Here is a 19069-nt window from a genome sequence, read left to right on the forward strand (position 1 = left end):
TCGGCCCATGATTCCACACCCGCAACATTATTAGCCCAGGAAATGAGCTCCTTTCAACACAGAGGCTTCAAAGAAAAAGAATTTCCTTTGAACTACTAAATCTTAAAGCTTGGAAAAAAGACACTAAAGTAAGGCAACTCATTCCCTTCTACTCTTTCTTTCTAATGCAAAGTAGAAAAAATGGCCAAGAAAAACAAAAGCAACTCAAAAAATCCTTCCCATCACATTAAGCTTCTTTGGATTGTGTACCTCAAATACATGACTCTACACTTCTTGGCTATGTACTTCCAAACCTTTGACCACTCCTTCACTTTCTTAGGCCACTTCTCAGTTTTCTACTTTTTCAGGTGTGTTCACTCTGTTGCTGATGTTAGTGTCTTCCACAATTTTTTTTCCTTCTAATCTCTGCAATATTTCTCACAAAGATAATGAATAGAAATGACCCCAGATCTTTTTCCTGAGGAGCTAGACTTATCACTCTTCTTTCTTCAGAATAGGTTCCATTTACTACCTCATGCTGATGTTTGTCATTCAGTACATTTGTAATCCATTCCACCACCTTAGGACTCACTCCCAGGTTTCTCATTGTGGGACCATTTCAGAAGCCTTGCTGAAATCCAAGTGAACTACACTGAGTCTTCTTTTTTGATCCTCCTTTTGTAAAACCATGTTGTCTCAGATTTTGTAACCCATTGGATTGTAGGTAGTTCATTATTCTTTCCTTTAGCAGTCTCTCAATTTGTTTTCCTACCACAGGAGATAAGGCTAACTAGCCCATAGTTTCCAGCCTCCTCTCTGCTACCACTTTTATGAAGTGGGTCAAGAACTACCCTTTTTCCGTTCTGTGGCACTACTCTAGTCTCCAAGGATCTATTGAACAGGTCTTTCAAGGGACCTGCCAGTATTTCCCTTTACTTCTTTAGCAATGTCTTCTTCCACTTCAGCTTTTGCTGTTCTGCCTTTCCTTGACACTTTCAGCTTTACAAGATACTTTTCCCAGTGTTCATCTTTTTAGATCTTTTCTGCTTTTTGAATGCTGATCTACTTGCCTTAATATTATAAGTCATTTCTTTGGAGAACTATATCAGTTTCCTATTTTTTGCTTTCCTTAAAAGATTTATTGCTGTTGCCATACCTCCTACCTTGCTTTGTTTCCATTTCAAAGAATGCATAAATGTCAGAGCACTAGTGCTTCACTGCTGCTGAACCACTCAACATGGCTGTTCCAACCTGTCAATGTATCATAAGACTGCACTATGCTTCAGGCCACCTGATTTCTTGAACCAATTAAAGAAGAGTCTTTTTTTTTCTTATCAAAATGTGCCTATTGTTTTCTAAAGGAAATGAGTTGCGAGAGTGGAGCAGAGAGACATAAGCTGGCTGTCCCTCAGCTGACGAAAGATTTGCCAATCTCTACTGGAATACGATCAGGCTGAGCAGATAAGCACAGAAAACAAATTGTGTGTGACTGGAAGTCATTAATTGCTGATCATTCAGGCATCAGAGCTGGACCCAGATAGTGTGAGAGAGCTACATAAGGAACTAATGAACCTGTTTAGTGCAGTGCAAGAAGTGTGGATCGCTGAATCTCCAGGCAGCATAGCTGCAGAGGGACTCCAGGAAATGGAAGTGGAAATTGGTGAATTACTTGTTGGCATTGGAAAGGAATGAGTCTTTGACACACTCACACACACACATACACACAGTACGTATACACACATACACACACACACACACACATTTCAGGTCTCTTCTTAAGTTTCGGGTTGCTGTCTCTCCTTTGTGATATTCTCCATTACTCAAAAGGTAGTGTTTAACCGTTTCACCATTAAAACCTCATGGATTACAAATGAATCTAATTTTAAACTGTTAAGCAGTCTTTGAGCCCCCGGCCCCAATCAACTCACTCTAGAGATAAAAGGAGCATCCGTTTGTTCATCATAACTACACTAGCATCTGCCTCAGTAACAGATGTACACTTTTAGAAAATCAGAGGGTGCAGCATGTAGCTGCTAACTTCTATGTGCTATGGGACATGGAGCGCTGCAGCACACATCTGAATGGAATTGAGGAAAAATTCTATTTGCTTATGCATGAACAATACTGGGCCCAGTGACTAGTGTAATATTATACCCCTGGGGATATAGTGAGCTCACTGGAAATTCAAAGGTATACCAGGCCATATAGTACTAGAAAACTATGGAGATACACTACATTCATTGTAATTTAATAAAGTGAAATAATTTATTCTAAAACTGTTTGCATTTCTTACACACGCTATACTGTGTATAAGTGTTCAACCTTTTTTATGTAGACCTCTTAATGCAATTCATATCATGCAAAAATAAAAACAGTGTTGTTTCATTTCAATGATTTTGCTGGTTCATAGGGACAGTTCCCTTCAGACGTATGTTCACAGAGGGGGAATCCATTTCCACATAGGTCACACACCTGGGTGGGGCTAAACTGTTATTATAATTCCTTTTAATTTAGTTCTCTTTTATTCCATTTCACCCATTTCCTTCCTCATTTTTCCAAAGGTGGCATTTTTTGAAACTCTGTGACTTTGAGTTTTCTGGGACTTCTTTACACTTTGGCCATTATTTCAAACCATACTGGGTTTCAGTTAGATATCAGTGCTTTGTGAAATGATTTTCATAGCTTTTAATAGATGCAGGAAGTTAGACAATATGTCTTATTTTCACATTTTTCCTCTCCTTCCTTGTAAATATCCATCTATTTGTTTCATATCATTCACTCATGTTAAGTAACACATTTTACATATAAACCATTTCCCATGCCATTTCCTTGAATCAATTCTGCTCAATTCTCTAGAAGAAGCAAATAAACAACAATTGCAAAATTATTGTCAAAATTGTACTATCCCTTTCAGATCCCAACACAATGGTCTATTTTGATATCACATAACATATTCCCATGTAAAATACTTATTGTATTAATTTTTAAACCCTCTCCTTTAGAATTTAAAATCAAGCATGTCCATTAATAAAGTTCAAAGTATCACATTTAAAGTCAAGAAATGTGTTGACTAACAGTTGGATGAAACATAACATAAGAAGCATCAAGCTGGGTCTATCAAACTCAGCATCCTGTCTCCAACAGTAGTCAGTGGTCACCTGGTAGAATCCAGCAAATCTTAAAATGAAAGTCTGCTTGTTTGCTACATTTTCCTGAAAATTTCTGGATTCTATACACTTTCCAAATAAAACAGTTTTGTCTGTTTCCTTTTACAGCTATATTCACATATACAGTAATTATTTTCATTCCCCAACACAAAATTTCTCTCAAACACATGTGACATTTATTTATTTATTTATTTATTTATGTATTTCTGCATATTCTTCCTGTAAACACATCTACAGCAATTCTTTCAATAACACCCACATCATGAAACAGCAAGGAGTGAATGTTGAAAGGGGTTTCACTTTCAAAAATGCTTTGCGTGGGCATGCATTTAACGTATGCTCAAAGAAATGATTTTCAAAGCAAGGAGAGTACTCGAAAACTCGTGATTGTGCGGAAACGTGAGCATGTACCGAATGTCGTGTTTTGGTTTAGACATATGCACGTACTTTTGTATTTTATAACCAACAAATTTATAATAAACAAAAGTAAGTATGTCATCAAGCATGTGCAAATTCTTTTATACCTACTATTTAGCATAAAAATTCAAACCTTCATTGTCTTTTTGGTTCTGGTATTTGTTATGTTGGTTTCTAATGCTGAGTGGAGAGGGCAGCTTGGATGAAGTACTGGGAGAGTGTATGAGATGCTAAATGTGAAATTGTTGCACTTGACCATTGTTATTTTTGCGTCTCTTATTATTTAACCTTTGGCTCTATCCTTGTATCTGATGCTGAGTTTGCTTCTATTGTTTGGAGAGCCTTTTGGTGGATGTCACTGGATGTATGATAGTGTCTGTGTCTGCATGGGTGTTTGGTGACTGGCTCTGTGTGTGTGTGTGAGAAAGAGAGAGAGAGAGAAGGAGAGAGTCAGGTTGACTGGGGTAGACTGGGGATGTCAAGAACACTCTAAGGCTTCAAAGAAGGCAATGATAACAGTGGTATGAACCCCCAAAGAAAACATGAGAGTGACAAAGTGGTACCAAGTGGTATGAGCATCATAAGACACCACGAAAGGGTAGCAAAGCAGCAAAGCTGGCAGAAAAATAAAATAAAACCCAAACACTGATAATAGGACAAAGCATCTCAAAGAATAGCACGAATACTTCAAGACACTATGAGAAGTGCAAAACAGCAACCCACAGTTGCAAGAACACCTCAAGGTATAGATTCTGGGGTAGAGCAGCATGACAGTTTGGTAGTAAAATCCCAAGCTGTAAAGTCTGGGGTATGACAATAAGGCTGAGTGGCAAAAAATATGCCAAACAAATTCTGTAATATTGCAGCCAGGATTAGTGGCAAAAAGGCAACAAAAGTATAGAGTCTGAGATATAGCAGCCAAGCTGAGTAACAGCAAGATCCCCAAAATGGTTCATCAGGAAAATGGCAGCAAGAGAGAGTGATAGTAAGACCCTCAAGATGCAAAGTCTGTGCATGGCAGCTATGCTGAATGGAAGAATGACCCCTAAGATGAAAGATAAGGGGTATATCAACAAGGCATGGAAGATGCCTGCCTTACTGTTGAAATATTTGCCACTTGTCATCAGTATCATTTTTTGTGACAGATTACATTCCCTACTTGAAACTGATTTTGTTGATATATGGAATTGTTGGTTTCTGGTGAAATTTGCTTCCTGATTGAAACTTTAGTCACAATAAGTACATGACACTGATCTCTCTTCAGTGTGGATTTCCTGGCAATTTGTGAGATTTTTTTTTTATTAAAAAAAGATTTCCCATATTCTGTATCTGAACACAGACTCTTCCCTTTGTTGATTTTCTGATGTTACATCAGTTCTTTTTTCCTACGGAAAAACTTCCCACATTCAGAACATGAAACGGTCTCTCCTAATTATGTTTCCTGTTATGCCTGCATTTCCTGATTCTGACTGTTTTACTATTGTCCTTATATGTATATTTTCTGTCTTCAGCATCACAAGGGCTGGTACCCTGCTGATGAGTCTATAGAATGGTTTACAATGTGGCAGCCTCGGACTAGTTGTTAGCTAGGAACATGGCCATGTCTCCAAGGATTTGGTCTAGTCTTTGGGAGTCTTAAAAGGAGTTGCTGAGAAAGGACCTTTGCTTAAGCAACTAGATGGCTAAGGGCTGCAGGGTGCATCATGACTCTAAGATGATACATATGGGGCGCATGGCAGCTAGGCAGAGTTGCAGCAAGATCCTCATGGTGGTAAATCAGGTGCATGGCAGCTAAGAAGAATGGCAACAAGACACAAAAGGTAGTAGATCTGGGGCATGCAGGAGAAGTCCATTAACTGCTATTAATCAAGTTTACTTAGGGAATAGCCATTGCTATTAATTGCATCAGTAGCAGGGGATCTTCTTAGTGTTTGGGTAATTGCCAGGTTCTTGTGGCCTGGTTTGGCCTCTGTTGGAAACAGGATGCTGGGCTTGATGGACCCTTGGTCTGACCCAGCATGGCAATTTTTTATGTTCTTATGACAGCTAGGCAGCGTGGCAGCTACCAGTTAGACCCTGCTCGCATCCTCTGTTTCCTGAGCACAGCCATAGACTTGAATGAGCCATAGACTTAAATGGGGAAACAAACAAATGAGATGAAAATGTTTATATTATTGGTATACACCCTTCATTTATTTTGTAGATCCACAAATGAAATTAAAATTGTCTAATTTGTTGCATTGTATCTATTCATTTCAAGTGAATGCACATCCCTAGTACCCAGCAGATTACCAAATAGTTGATGTCTTTCACTCCCAGGGATAAGCAATGACTTTCCAATGTATACCCGACTAATGACTCTTTATGGACATTTCCTTCAGGAACTTATCCAATCCTATTTTATACACCACTATGATAGTTACCTTGACCACTTCCTCTGACAAGATTCCCTAGCTTGATTGTGTGCTGAGTGAGAAAAAATTATTCCTACAATGTGTTTTAAATCTGCTGGATGCTAGTTTCATGGAGTGTTTCTAGTCCTAGTGGTGCTTGAAAGGGTAAATAACTGTTCCCGATTTACTTATTCCACCTCACTCATGATTTTATATAAATGTAAATTACATTTATGGGAGGGATGGTAGCAAAGGCATGTGATACACACATCCACTATTAGGGGTTGAAGGCCATATATAGAATCTAATAGAAAGTTAAACAGAGGCTTTGTGCAGCTAACCTGTACAGTACGATAACCTTTAGTGCTTGTGGCTCAGAGGCAGGTCCTTTGGCAGGGTTGGTTATTATAGAGTAGGGATGTGAATCGTTTTTTAACGATTAAAATTATCGTCCAATAATTGTAATATTGTCTTAAATCGTTATAGAACACGATACAATAGAAATTCTAACGATTTATCGTTAAAAATCGTTAAATCGTATTAGTGAGCACTAACGGGAGTTAGTGCGCACTAACTCCGAGTTAGTGCGCACTAACTGAAAATGATACAAATTGACACTTTCCAGGTCAGTAAAGGTCAGTTAGGAATGAATATGTGTTCCTATTGGCTGGCTGCCCTCTTATTTATTGATGTTAAACCAGGTTCCCAATGAGGTGATGGTTGGGGGGGATGGGAAATGAACAAACTGTTGGTAGTTGACAAAAAAAAGTAATGTGATCAGTCAATATGACTAGAACCTGTGCCCTATTCCTGATAGCAGGGGTGTTGTGATCTTCCTGCACTCAGTGCCCTATCCCTGATACCAGTCTGAGACAGCTCCCTCCCTGCATTACTAGTGAGAGGCTGGCTTCACAGACAGGGGGGAGCTGCCTGACCCTCACTCCTGACTTCCCCATGTCCCAGCTAGTGAATGGTGTGTGGGTGAGGGGGGGGGGAGGATGGTGAAGTCTGAGACAGCTCCCTCCCTGCATTACTAGTGAGAGGCTGGCTTCACAGACAGGGGGGGAGCTGCCTGACCCTCACTCCTGACTTTCCCCATGTCCCAGCTAGTGAATGGTGTGTGGGTGAGGGGGTGGGGGGGGGGGGAGAGGATGGTGAAGTCTGAGACAGCTCCTTCCCTGCATTACTAGTGAGAGGCTGACTTCACAGACACCAACGCCAAAAAAAGGGACCATATCACCCCGATCCTCCAGCATCTCCACTGGCTCCCCATTAAATACAGGATACAGTTCAAAACCAGCATGATGATTCATAAGGCCCTACATAGCATCGCTCCACTCAACTTAACCTTCCAGCTCCAACTACACACTTCTAAAAAGCCAACCAGAAGGGCATAATCAGAACAGAATGATCACCCAACCAGCAAAATCCTCCCTGAGGAAACGCGCACTATCCACAGCGGGCCCTTCGCTCTGGAACTCACTACCACCAGACCTCCGCCTTGAGCCGTGCCATTCCACGTTCAAAGTGAAACTCAAGACTTGGCTCTTCCTACAAGCTTTCCCAGAGAGCTAAGAGCAGGAAGAATAACAACCCTCCCATCCCACAGCAATTTTGTAATGTTTATTTGCTTTATTTATGTGTTCTTAGTAGATCTTAGTTTGTATTCTACTTTATAATAGATTTACTGTTCGATATGTTCCATGTAAACCGCCATCCCGGCGATAGTTATCTCTGTTATCTGTGAACCGGAGTGATATGTATATTATACAGTAACTTCCGGTATATAAAAACCAAAAATAAATAAATAAATAAATTACTAGTGAGAGGCTGGCTTCACAGACAGGGGGGAGCTGCCTGACCCTCACTCCTGACTTTCCCCATGTCCCAGCTACTGAATGGTGTGTGGGTGAGGGGGGGGGGGGGGGGGGAGGATGGTGAAGTCTGAGACAGCTCCCTCCCTGCATTACTAGTGAGAGGCTGGCTTCACAGACAGGGGGGAGCTGCCTGACCCTCACTCCTGACTTTCCCCATGTCCCAGCTAGTGAATGGTGTGTGGGTGAGGGGGGGGGGGGGGGAGGATGGTGAAGTCTGAGACAGCTCCCTCCCTGCATTACTAGTGAGAGGCTGGCTTCACAGACAGGGGGGAGCTGCCTGACCCTCACTCCTGACTTTCCCCATGTCCCAGCTAGTGAATGGTGTGTGGGTGAGGGGGGGGGGGGGGAGAGGATGGTGAAGTCTGAGACAGCTCCCTCCCTGCATTACTAGTGAGAGGCTGGCTTCACAGACAGGGGGGCGCTGCCTGACCCTCACTCCTGACTTCCCCATGTCCCAGGCTAGTGAATGGTGTGTGGGGGGGGGGGGGGGGGGGGAGGATGGTGAAGTCTGAGACAGCTCCCTCCCTGCATTACTAGTGAGAGGCTGGCTTCACAGACAGGGGGGAGCTGCCTGACCCTCACTCCTGACTTCCCCCATGTCCCAGCTAGTGAATGGTGTGTGGGTGAGGGGGGGGGAGGATGGTGAAGTCTGAGACAGCTCCCTCCCTGCATTACTAGTGAGAGGCTGGCTTCACAGACAGGGGGGAGCTGCCTGACCCTCACTCCTGACTTCCCCCATGTCCCAGCTAGTGAATGGTGTGTGGGTGAGGGGGGGGATGGTGAAGTCTGAGACAGCTCCCTCCCTGCATTACTAGTGAGAGGCTGGCTTCACAGACAGGGGGGAGCAGCCTGACCCTCACTCCTGACTTCCCCCATGTCCCAGCTAGTGAATGGTGTGTGGGTGAGGGGGGGGGGGGGGAGGATGGTGAAGTCTGAGACAGCTCCCTCCCTGCATTACTAGTGAGAGGCTGGCTTCACAGACAGGGGGGAGCTGCCTGACCCTCACTCCTCCGGGGTATTGTGATCTTCCTGCACACAGTGCCCTATCCCTGAAACCAGGGGTGTTGTGATCTTCCTGCATGCAGTGCCCTATCCCTATTAATACCAGGAGTGTTGTGATCTTCCTGCACGCAGTGCCCTATCCCTAATACCAGGGGTATTGTGATCTTCCTGCACACAGTGCCCTATTCCTGATACCAGGAGTGTTGTGATCTTCCTGCATGCAGTGCCCTATCCCTGATACCGGGATGTGTGCAAGAAGATCCCAACACCCCCGGTATCAGGAATAGGGCACTGTGTGCAGGAAGATCACAACACCCCTGGTAATAGGGATAGGGCTCTGTGTGCAGGAAGATCACAACACTCCTGGTATTAATAGGGATAGGGCACTGTGTGCAGGAAGATCACAACACCCCTGGTGCCAGGGTTAGGGCACTGTGTGCAGGAAGATCACAACACTCCTGGTATTAATAGGGATAGGGCACTGTGTGCAGGAAGATCACAACACCCCTGGTGCCAGGGTTAGGGCACTGTGTGCAGGAAGATCACAACACTCCTGGTATTAATAGGGATAGGGCACTGTGTGCAGGAAGATCACAACACCCCTGGTGCCAGGGTTAGGGCACTGTGTGCAGGAAGATCACAACACTCCTGGTATTAATAGGGATAGGGCACTGTGTGCAGGAAGATCACAACACCCCTGGTGCCAGGGTTAGGGCACTGTGTGCAGGAAGATCACAAAACTCCTGGTATTAATAGGGATAGGGCACTGTGTGCAGGAAGATCACAACACCCCTCGTGCCAGGGTTAGGGCACTGTGTGCAGGAAGATCACAACACTCCTGGTATTAATAGGGATAGGGCACTGTGTGCAGGAAGATCACAATACCCCTGGTATCAGGGTTAGGGCACAAGTTCTAGTCACATTAACTGATCACATTACTTGTTTTGTCAAGCTACCAACTGTTTCCATTTCCCATCCCCCATATACTGTCAGTGGGAAGCTTGGTAACATGAATAAATAAGAGGGCAGCCAATAGGAATATATATTCATTCCTAAACTGACCTTAACTGACCTGAAAAGTGTCAAATTGTATCATTTTCAGTTAGTGTGCACTAACTCCCAGTTAGTGCACACTAACTCCCGTTAGTGCGCACTAACTCGAGTTAGTGCGCACTAATCGGAAAAAACAATTTTTAACGATTTTTTAACTAAAAAATCGTGCCTAACACAATTTTCTTGCCCTGCCACACGATTTCTATCGTTAAGACGATATGGAAAACGATTCACATCTCTATTATAGAGTCAGTCTTGAATTCCAATTCCCTTGTGGTCAAGATACTGTCACTCAGAAAGGGATCTTATTGGAAGGGAGGCAAAGAGATTCCCTGGTTAAGGTTTATAAAGTTCTCATTAACACCCTAATAACATATGTAGTTAACTTGTGTCTGCTGTTAGAGTAGTGCCTCATGGCAAGGCATGACCTATCCCAGGGATTGTCCATTTTCGACCATTCTGCTGGATGGATGCTTACAGTTTTTGAATGCCTGGCACTATATATTCAAGAGGGATACTTAAACCTCCCAGCTGTGACAGAGTTAGATTGGCTTTCAGGGCTATAGTGGGATATATGATGGAAGTTGCATATATAAAGACAGTGATGAAACTTCCCAGATGTGAATTATGTAAAGTTATCTCTAGCCCACTCCTGCCTCAGGCATAGCTACTCCAGCCATTTACCCACCAAACAGCAAGGCTTTTCATGAGGTCTTTAGTCTGTACAGATGAGATGTTTGAATAATATTATTTTAGTTTTATGATGCTGTTTCCATAACATGGTTACTGTTCATGCCAACTAACCTTTGTCACACTCTAAAAGTAGCTCTTCACTGTCCCTTCTGAAATCTATGTATGCTGTTAGATTCTTCCCAACCTATAGAATATTATACAAATTATACTTTTATGCTAACAACTGTAGCCTTGGCAACTCTTTGCCCAGTGCAACCACCCCTGGAGTTTTCCTAGTGCCAAAAGCACATTTGTGCTATCATCTGAAGCTACTTGCAGGGTTGCCTGCTGCCACAACTCTGAATATAGGGCTGCACACTACTCCAGTTTGCCATGTGAGCAACTTCCTTGACATTTGAAACCTTTTCCCTAGCTTCCATATAAAATAGCATGCTGATTGCAAGAGCCTAAACCTAGTTCATCATATTTTGTACATGTAAACAGGTCGCCCTCTCTTTATTTGAATCTTTACTACCTACTTCCCTCTAGGCAATTATAGTATCTCCCAGGGGTAGGAGGCTCTGCAATTGAAAGTGAGCTACAGGCCCTGCCAGGCCTGGCTCATCCAGTGTTTATTTCTTTGGACCCCCATAGATCAGAAAGAGGAAGTCCTTGGCCACAAGTCAGCCAATCTGGCCATGTCCTATAGATTAAAATGCAGTTTTCTCACAGGAGGGGTGCCATTTTGGAATGAGCCCATCCCAACATAACTGGAAGTTAGCAGGCATGAGTGAAATACTATGATACTTGAGATCCCAGAGGATGTGCAAAATATTGCATGAATAGAAACATATGACTGTATTTTGGGAGGCAGAGATACACATAATTTAAAACCTGTGTGGATGTCTCTACATAGGTTTTAAAATGCTTGGGCAAATCTCCATGGACCCTCATATGCATGTATATTGGGCCAAGTGGACAGGTTTGAAATTTAGATTCAGTGTTGGAAAAGTGGACCCTTTAGCTGAGACAAGATTGTCGCTACCACCAGGGGACTGCCCTTGTTGGTCCTTGCTGTAGAGAGGTGGTTCTGGGAGAGAAGACCCAACAGGACCTTCACCTATACCAACCCTCGTTCCCCGCAGGTTGAGCCCTTGGGTACCGGGGCCAGCAGGACTTAGGCATGGGTCTCTCAAGCATGGAGCCAAAATATGAGAGACTGAAGCAGCATCGGGTGAACCAGGGGTGGAGGCAGGCAGCTGACAAGAGGAACCAGGAACAGGCCAGATCTTGGAGCAGGCAGTGAACAGCAGAGGTGAGGAGGCAAGCTGATGGTCAGGGCAGGCAGAAGTCAAGCAAAATCAGAGTACCAGGCAGAGGGTCAGGGCAGACGGAGAACAAGCAAAGTCGAATTACCAGGCAGAGGGTCAGGGCAGACGGAGATCAAGCAAAGTCACATTACCAGGCAGAGGGTCAGGGCAGACGGAGATCAAGCAAAGTCAAATTACCAGGCAGAGGGACAGGGCCGAGAGTCCAATCCAAAGGGAAGAGGAGCAAGGTATGAATTGGAAGCTAGGATCGGGAGCGCTGGAACCAGAAGTCAGGAAAAGAAGGCAAAGCATAATCAGGAATGCAGGGATCAAGAACGCAGAAAACTCACACTCTCTGAAGAGCAGGACCTGTTGCTGAGGCAAGGTGGAAGCGGCAAGGCAGGTTTTAAATACCCACCTAGCCTGACATCATCTCTCTGGGCCGCAGGGAACTTTCCCGCCGCTGGCCGTTTAAATCCTATGACTCGGTGTGCACGTGCACCTAGGGAAGCAGCTATTAGGTCTCGGCATCGGCAGCGTTCGGGGCACTGGTATCGGCCGCAGGGAGCGGCGATTGTTACGCGGTCGATTCCGCTTACCTTGGGCCGGGCTGTGGCACGCCCCGGATGTCGAGGCCAGACTGTGGCACGCCCCGGACGTCGGGTATCTAATATAATGGCAGCGCGCGTGGGAGTTAGTCGGGAAGTGGCATGGTTTCTGACAGGTGCCTTGGTCGTCAGGTCTCTAAATTCATTTTCAGTTTGCCTCTGGGATCGTTTGCTGCCAGGGGTTGGCTGCAAGTCTGAGGTGATTGCGTGGTAAGGCTCCATCGTCCTCCTCTGTGTTTCTAAAGGAGCAATATTTTTTTTTTCTTGAGCTTAGTTCTGACATCACAATGACATCACAATTCAGGGAATTATATAGGAAAGTTCCAGCACAGCACTAGTGCTTTGGCAACATTTTATTTCAAGTGTCAAGTTCTTTATTTTTTATCTCCTGTAACTCCTGAGGTTCTGGGTTTTCCTGTAATATTTGGACTTTCTGTAATTTACAGAATTTTTCCTTGTATTTTCTGATTCCTGTTGTCAAATACCAGTAATTATTTTTAATAAATTCTTTAATTTTTGGCTGACATCCATCGATATTTGCTGTCTACTTTGATCCACCTGTCTGTGCTGAGTCTGGTCCTCAATCTGAAATCCCACGTAAGTCCAGCTGACCCCGGCACCCAAGGGCTCAACCTAAGGGGAACGAGGGTTAGTTTTGGTGAAGTTTAGTGGGGTTTCAGTGTTGTCCAGTCTCACCTCCTGAAGAAAGGATTTCAACTTACAGCCTGGTCATCTTTCTTCAGTTTAAGGGTCCACTTCATAATAGTTTAGAACATCGATGGAAGGAGCTGAGCCAGGCCTCCAGCCGGCGCAGGTAAAGAGACCATGTTGTGGACCCGAGTGGCCGTGAATCCTAACACTCAAGGATAGTAATTTTAAAACAAGTGCACAGGTGCTCATACACATGATTATGACATAAACTGGACTTTTAAATCATGGGCACAGTTCCACACTTGTGATTTAAAAACTATCTCGCTTAAGTATACTACTAATTTTAAGCTGTTACACAATTAATTACTTATTTATACAATTGCTGTAAACTGTTATGATTGAATACAGAATGACAGTATATAAATGCAATAAATAAAATAAATAATAAAATAAACATACTTTGCCTATCTTCCTTAGGACTTTGTGGGCTTTAACATGCTCAGGCAAGCAGATTTTAAACATATTCATGCATAGGGAATTCACAGTTTTACCAAGTAATCTACAGTTTGCCCAGTCTAAACATAGAAACACAGAAACATGACAGGAGAAAAACACTGTATGGCCCATCCAGTCTGCCCATCCATCCAATTAATTTAGCATTATAATTATTTTCAGTTCATCTGAATTTATCCCATGCTTTTATGAATTCAGATACTGTTTTTGTCTCCACCACCTCCATTGGGAAGCTGTTCCATGCATCCACCACCTTCTCTGTTAAGAAATATTTCCTAAGATTACTCCAGAATCTACTTCCTTTCACCATCATCTCATGACCCCTCTTTCTTTCTTTTTTTTTTTGTATTAAAGTGTTTTTATTGAGTGTAATAAACATATACACCAATACATAAAGCAACTGTAGAAATAAATTGTACAAATGTCAAATCATCAACCAAACACATGATAACTATAACAACTATAATACAATATTAGCTGCCCTTGCTTTCTACAGCCTCTTTCCATTCAAAAAGGCTCACCCTCCTGTACATGGAAACATTTGACATATTTGAATGTCTCTATCATATCTCCCCTATCTCCCCTTTCTTCTAGGGTATACATGTTTAGAGTTTTAAGTCTAACCCCATATGCTTTAGAATGAAGACCACTGAAATTCAGTATCCACCCTCTGGACCAACTCCAGACAGTATTCATTCTTTTGAAGGTGCATTCTTCAGAATTGTACACAATATTCTAAGTGAGATCTCACCAGGGACCAGAACAGGGGCAATATCATCTCCCTTTTTCTGCTGACCATTCCTTTTTCTATGCTGTCAAGTATCTTTCTGGCTTTTACAGTCACCTTACCTACCTGTATGGATCACCTTAAGATTATCAGATGCAATTACCCTAGATTCCACTCTTCCTTTGTGTTTAGAAGAATTTCACCTCCAATATTGGACCTTTCACTTAGGTTTTTACATCTTAAATATTACTCTCATTTTTTAACTTTAAATCTTAACTGCCAGATGTTAGACCATTGCTCAAGCTTCTCTCGATCCTTCCTTATGTTTTCCACTACTTCCTGGCTTTCTACCCTGTTACAGATTATGGTATCATCAGCAAAAACACAGACCTTTCCCTACAGCCCTTCTCTTATGTTGCTCACAAAAATATTGCAAAGAACTGGTACAAGGACCGTTCCCTGAGGCACACCACCAGTAACAACCCCTTCCTCAGAGAAAACTCCATTTACCACCACCCTTTGTCACCTCTCACTCAGCCAGTTTCTAACCCAGTCTAGGATCCATACCAAGGAAGCACAATTTATTTATCAGTGTTCTGTGTGGAACTGTGCCAAAAGCCTTTCTGAAATACAAGTACATTGCATATAGCGCTCTTCCTTGATCCAACTCTCTGGTCACCCAATCAAAATAATTGAACAGATATGTCTGACAAGATTTACCTCTGGTAAAGCCATACTACCTCAGATTTTGCAATCTTTTGGATTCCAATAATTGCACTATTCTCTGTTTTAGCAGTCATTACATTAGTTTTCTCACCACAGAGATCAGACTCCTCCTTACTTCCACTTTTTTGAATAGGAACCACAACCACCCTTTTCTAGTCTTGCAGAATTACTCCAGACTGTAAGAAAGCATTGAAAAGGTCAGACAACAAAGCTGCCTGGACATCTCTAAGTTCCAATAGTACCCTTGGATGTATCCTATCTGACCTCATAAGAACATAAGAATATAAGAACATAAGAAATTGCCATGCTGGGTCAGACCAAAGGTCCATCAAGCCCAGCATCCTGTTTCCAACAGAAGCCAAACCAGGCCACAAGAACCTGGCAATTACCCAAACACTAAGAAGATCCCAGGCTACTGATGCAATTAATAGCACTGGCTATTCCCTATTTGATTAATAGCCGTTAATGGACTTCTCCTCCAAGAACTTATCCAAACCTTTTTTGAACCCAGCTACACTAACTGCACTAACCACATCCTCTGGCAACAAATTCCAGAGCTTTATTGTGTGTTGAGTGAAAGAAAATGTTCTCCGAAAAGACTTAAATCACTTTATATGCTTTAAGTTTAGTTAACTCCTCACTAACACACTATTCTGAAAAACAATGGACATTTACGTCACTTTCAATCCTATTTGCATTTCTTTTATATGGTCCTTCTCCAGGCCCTTCAACAGTGAACATCGAAGAGAAATATTTGTTAAAGCAATTTTGCTTTTTCCTCATCTATTTATTATTTATTTATTAATTTGGGTTTTTTTTTATACCGACATTCATTGTTGGACATCATATCGGTTTACATGTAACAAGGATTCAGCAACAGAGCTTTACAGTGTAACCAATGAAACAGCTTTTACAGAGTAACTATATTAACAGATTAACATAATCAACTAAGCAGACTATAATTGTTTAGTGAATAAGTAATAGATTATAATGTGATAAATAGGGGTTGCTAACTAATACAGTATGGCACATATATATATCTACATTTGACTGGTATAATTAATGTCAAAATGTAATTAGGTATGTGAGCATTGCTGTTCTCAGAAGGAGCATTCTCGGGTATGTTGAAAAGTCATATTTATGGGAGGTTTAGAGTTCTCTGGGAGGAGAGCTATTGTGTGGTGAGGTGTTAAAGTAAGGGGGGCTTAGGTTGCTGTGATGTCAGGGAGTCGGGGTGGTATAGGATGTAGTGTGATGTCCTTGGGATCATGAGTATGCTTGTGTGAAAAGCCAAGTTTTTAGTTTTTGTTTAAATTTGTGCAAACAGTGTTCTTGGCGTATGTCGGCAGGCATTGAATTCCAGAGTGTGGGGCCAGCAATGGAAAGGGCGTGTTCTTTGGTAGCATTGTAGTGTGTGAGTTTGGGTGTGGGAATGTTTAGGGTTGCTAGGTAGTATGATCGGGTGGGTCTGTTTGTGTTGCGGAAGGTGAAGGAGTTGTGGGGCCAGTTCATTTCTGGGTTGTGTAGGGATTTGTGTATTATTGTGAGGGTTTTGTAATGTATGCGGTACTGGATAGGTAACCAGTGTAGATCTTTGAGTATTGGGGTTATGTGTTCATTTTTGTGAGTGTTGGTGAGGATGCGTACAACTGCGTTCTGTAGCAATTGGAGGGGGGTAGATGGTATTTTTTGGAAGGCCCAGGAGAAGCGAGTTGCACTAGTCTGTTTTAGCGAATATTGTAGACTGTAGTACTGTCCGGAAATTGTTGAAATTTAAAAGTGGTTTACATTTTTTTAGGGTTTGCAGCTTGAAGTAGCATTCCTTGAGGGTGTTGTTAATGAATTTTTTTGTGGTTGAGTTGATCATCAATGATGACCCCTAGGTTCCTTGCATGTTGAGCTGTAAGAATTGAATTCAGGGGAGTGTTGTGTTGATTGGATATGAGATGGTTGTAAGGAGGAGTTATTATTAAGGTTTCTGTTTTTGAGGTGTTGAGCACAAGGTTGAGACTAGAGAGGAAGTTGCTGATGGCAGAAAGTGAAGCTTCCCAAGTTTTGATGGCTTTCGGTAATGAGTCTGTGATTGGGATGACTATTTGTATGTCATCTGCATAAATGTACTGTTTGAGGCCAAGATCTGAGAGTAGGTTGCAGAGGGGCAGAAGATAAATGTTGAACAGGGTTGAGGATAGAGAGGAGCCTTGAGGGACACCTTGTAGAAGGTTGAATGCCTTGGATTCTTGGTTACCTATTCTAATTTATATTGTCTGTTTTTTAGGTATGAGGTGAACCAGCGGAGGGGGGCTCCTGTGATTCCAATTTCAGACAGCCGATCGAGTAGTACGTTGTGATTAATAGTGTCAAAGGCCGCTGATATATCTAGAAGTGCAAATATAAATGAGTGTCCTTTAGGGATATGCAGACAAAAAGTTTATGTTCATAAGTCCATAAGTCAAAAAGGGGGGTCAATTTCAGTCAATATGGACATATGGAGAATTCCATAAGTTGAGGGTCTGTCCATACGTTCACCGGTTCCCTAAATAAAAATTTAAACCCCTCACCCTCCTTAATCCCCCCCCCAAGACTTACCAAAATTCCCTGGTGGTCCAGCGGGGAGTCAGGAAGCCATTCCTCTATTCCTTTGCGAGGAGCACGTGACGTCTGCGTCACGTCGGAGTGACGCGGCCGTCACGTGGTCCACCGCGGTTCCGCTCCCGGACCCCTCGTTGGACACAAACGGAACTTTTGGCCAGCTTGGGGGGGGCCTCCTGACCTCCCCAAGCTGGCCAAAAGTTCCGTTTATGTCCAAGGAGGGGTCCGGGAGCGGAACCGCGGTGGACCACGTGACGGCCGCGTCACTCCGACGTGACGCGGATGTCACGTGCTCCTCACAAAGGAATAGAATAATGGCTTCCTGACTCCCCGCTGGACCACCAGGGAGTTTTGGTAAGTCTTGGGGGGGATTAAGGAGGGTAAGGGGTTTAAATTTTTATTTAGGATCAACGATCGCAATTTCCAACGTATTCAACATAGCTATGTTGAATAAGTTGGAAATCCGATCGTTTTCGCCTCATTACTTTTTTAAGTTAAAAAAAAAAATAAGTAGCGTTTTACATATAAGTTCAAAACGAATGCACACCTCTAGTGTCCTTTATCTAATCCTTTGAGTAGGTGGTCAGAAAGTGATAAGAGAAGGGTTTCAGTGTTGAAGAATTTATGGAATCCATATTGAGAATTGGATAGGATATTGTTGCATTCTAGGTATTCTGTAAGCTGGAGGTTAACTATTTTTTTCCATAACTTTTGATATGAAAGGTAGGTTGTAAACTGGGCGGTAGTTTGTGGGTTCATTTGGGTTTAGAGTGGGTCAGTATGGGTTTGATCACTGCTTGCTTTAAGGCCGGAGGGACTTGACCCAGTGCGAGAGATCTATTTATAATTTGGGACAATGGTTGGGATATAGTACTAGGGATAGCGAGGAGTAGGTTAGTGGGAATAGTGTTGTGTGGGTGAGAGGATGGTCTCATTTTTCTTAGACATGATTCAATTTCAGTGGGGGTGGTGTTCTCAAAGAATTTCATGGTTGCTTGTGATGCGATTTTGTGGGTCTTGGGTGTGCTTGGTGACGATGAAGTTGGGGTTGTGTGAAACTGTGTTATGATTTTTGCTATTTTATCATGGAAGAATTGGGCTAAGTTCTTGCATTTGTTAGCAGCTTCTTCGTCAGGGATAGGTGGGGGGAGGTTTTGGTTAGATTGGCTACGTATTCAAATAGTGCTTTGGGGTTAAAGTGGAATTTGTGTATGCGTTGCGCGTGAAAATCCCGTTTGTTTTTTAGGATGTTTTCACGGTATATTGGCAGGGCTTGTTTGTATCTGGCAATTGAGCTGCAGATGGGTCTTTGCACCAGAAGGGGTATCAGAGTTTATGAGGTTGTTTGTGAATATGAGAACCAAAGTGTGCCCCACTCTGTG

Source organism: Rhinatrema bivittatum, chromosome 3, assembly GCF_901001135.1.
Source record: "Rhinatrema bivittatum chromosome 3, aRhiBiv1.1, whole genome shotgun sequence".
In the NCBI taxonomy this organism is placed as follows: Eukaryota; Metazoa; Chordata; class Amphibia; order Gymnophiona; family Rhinatrematidae; genus Rhinatrema; species Rhinatrema bivittatum.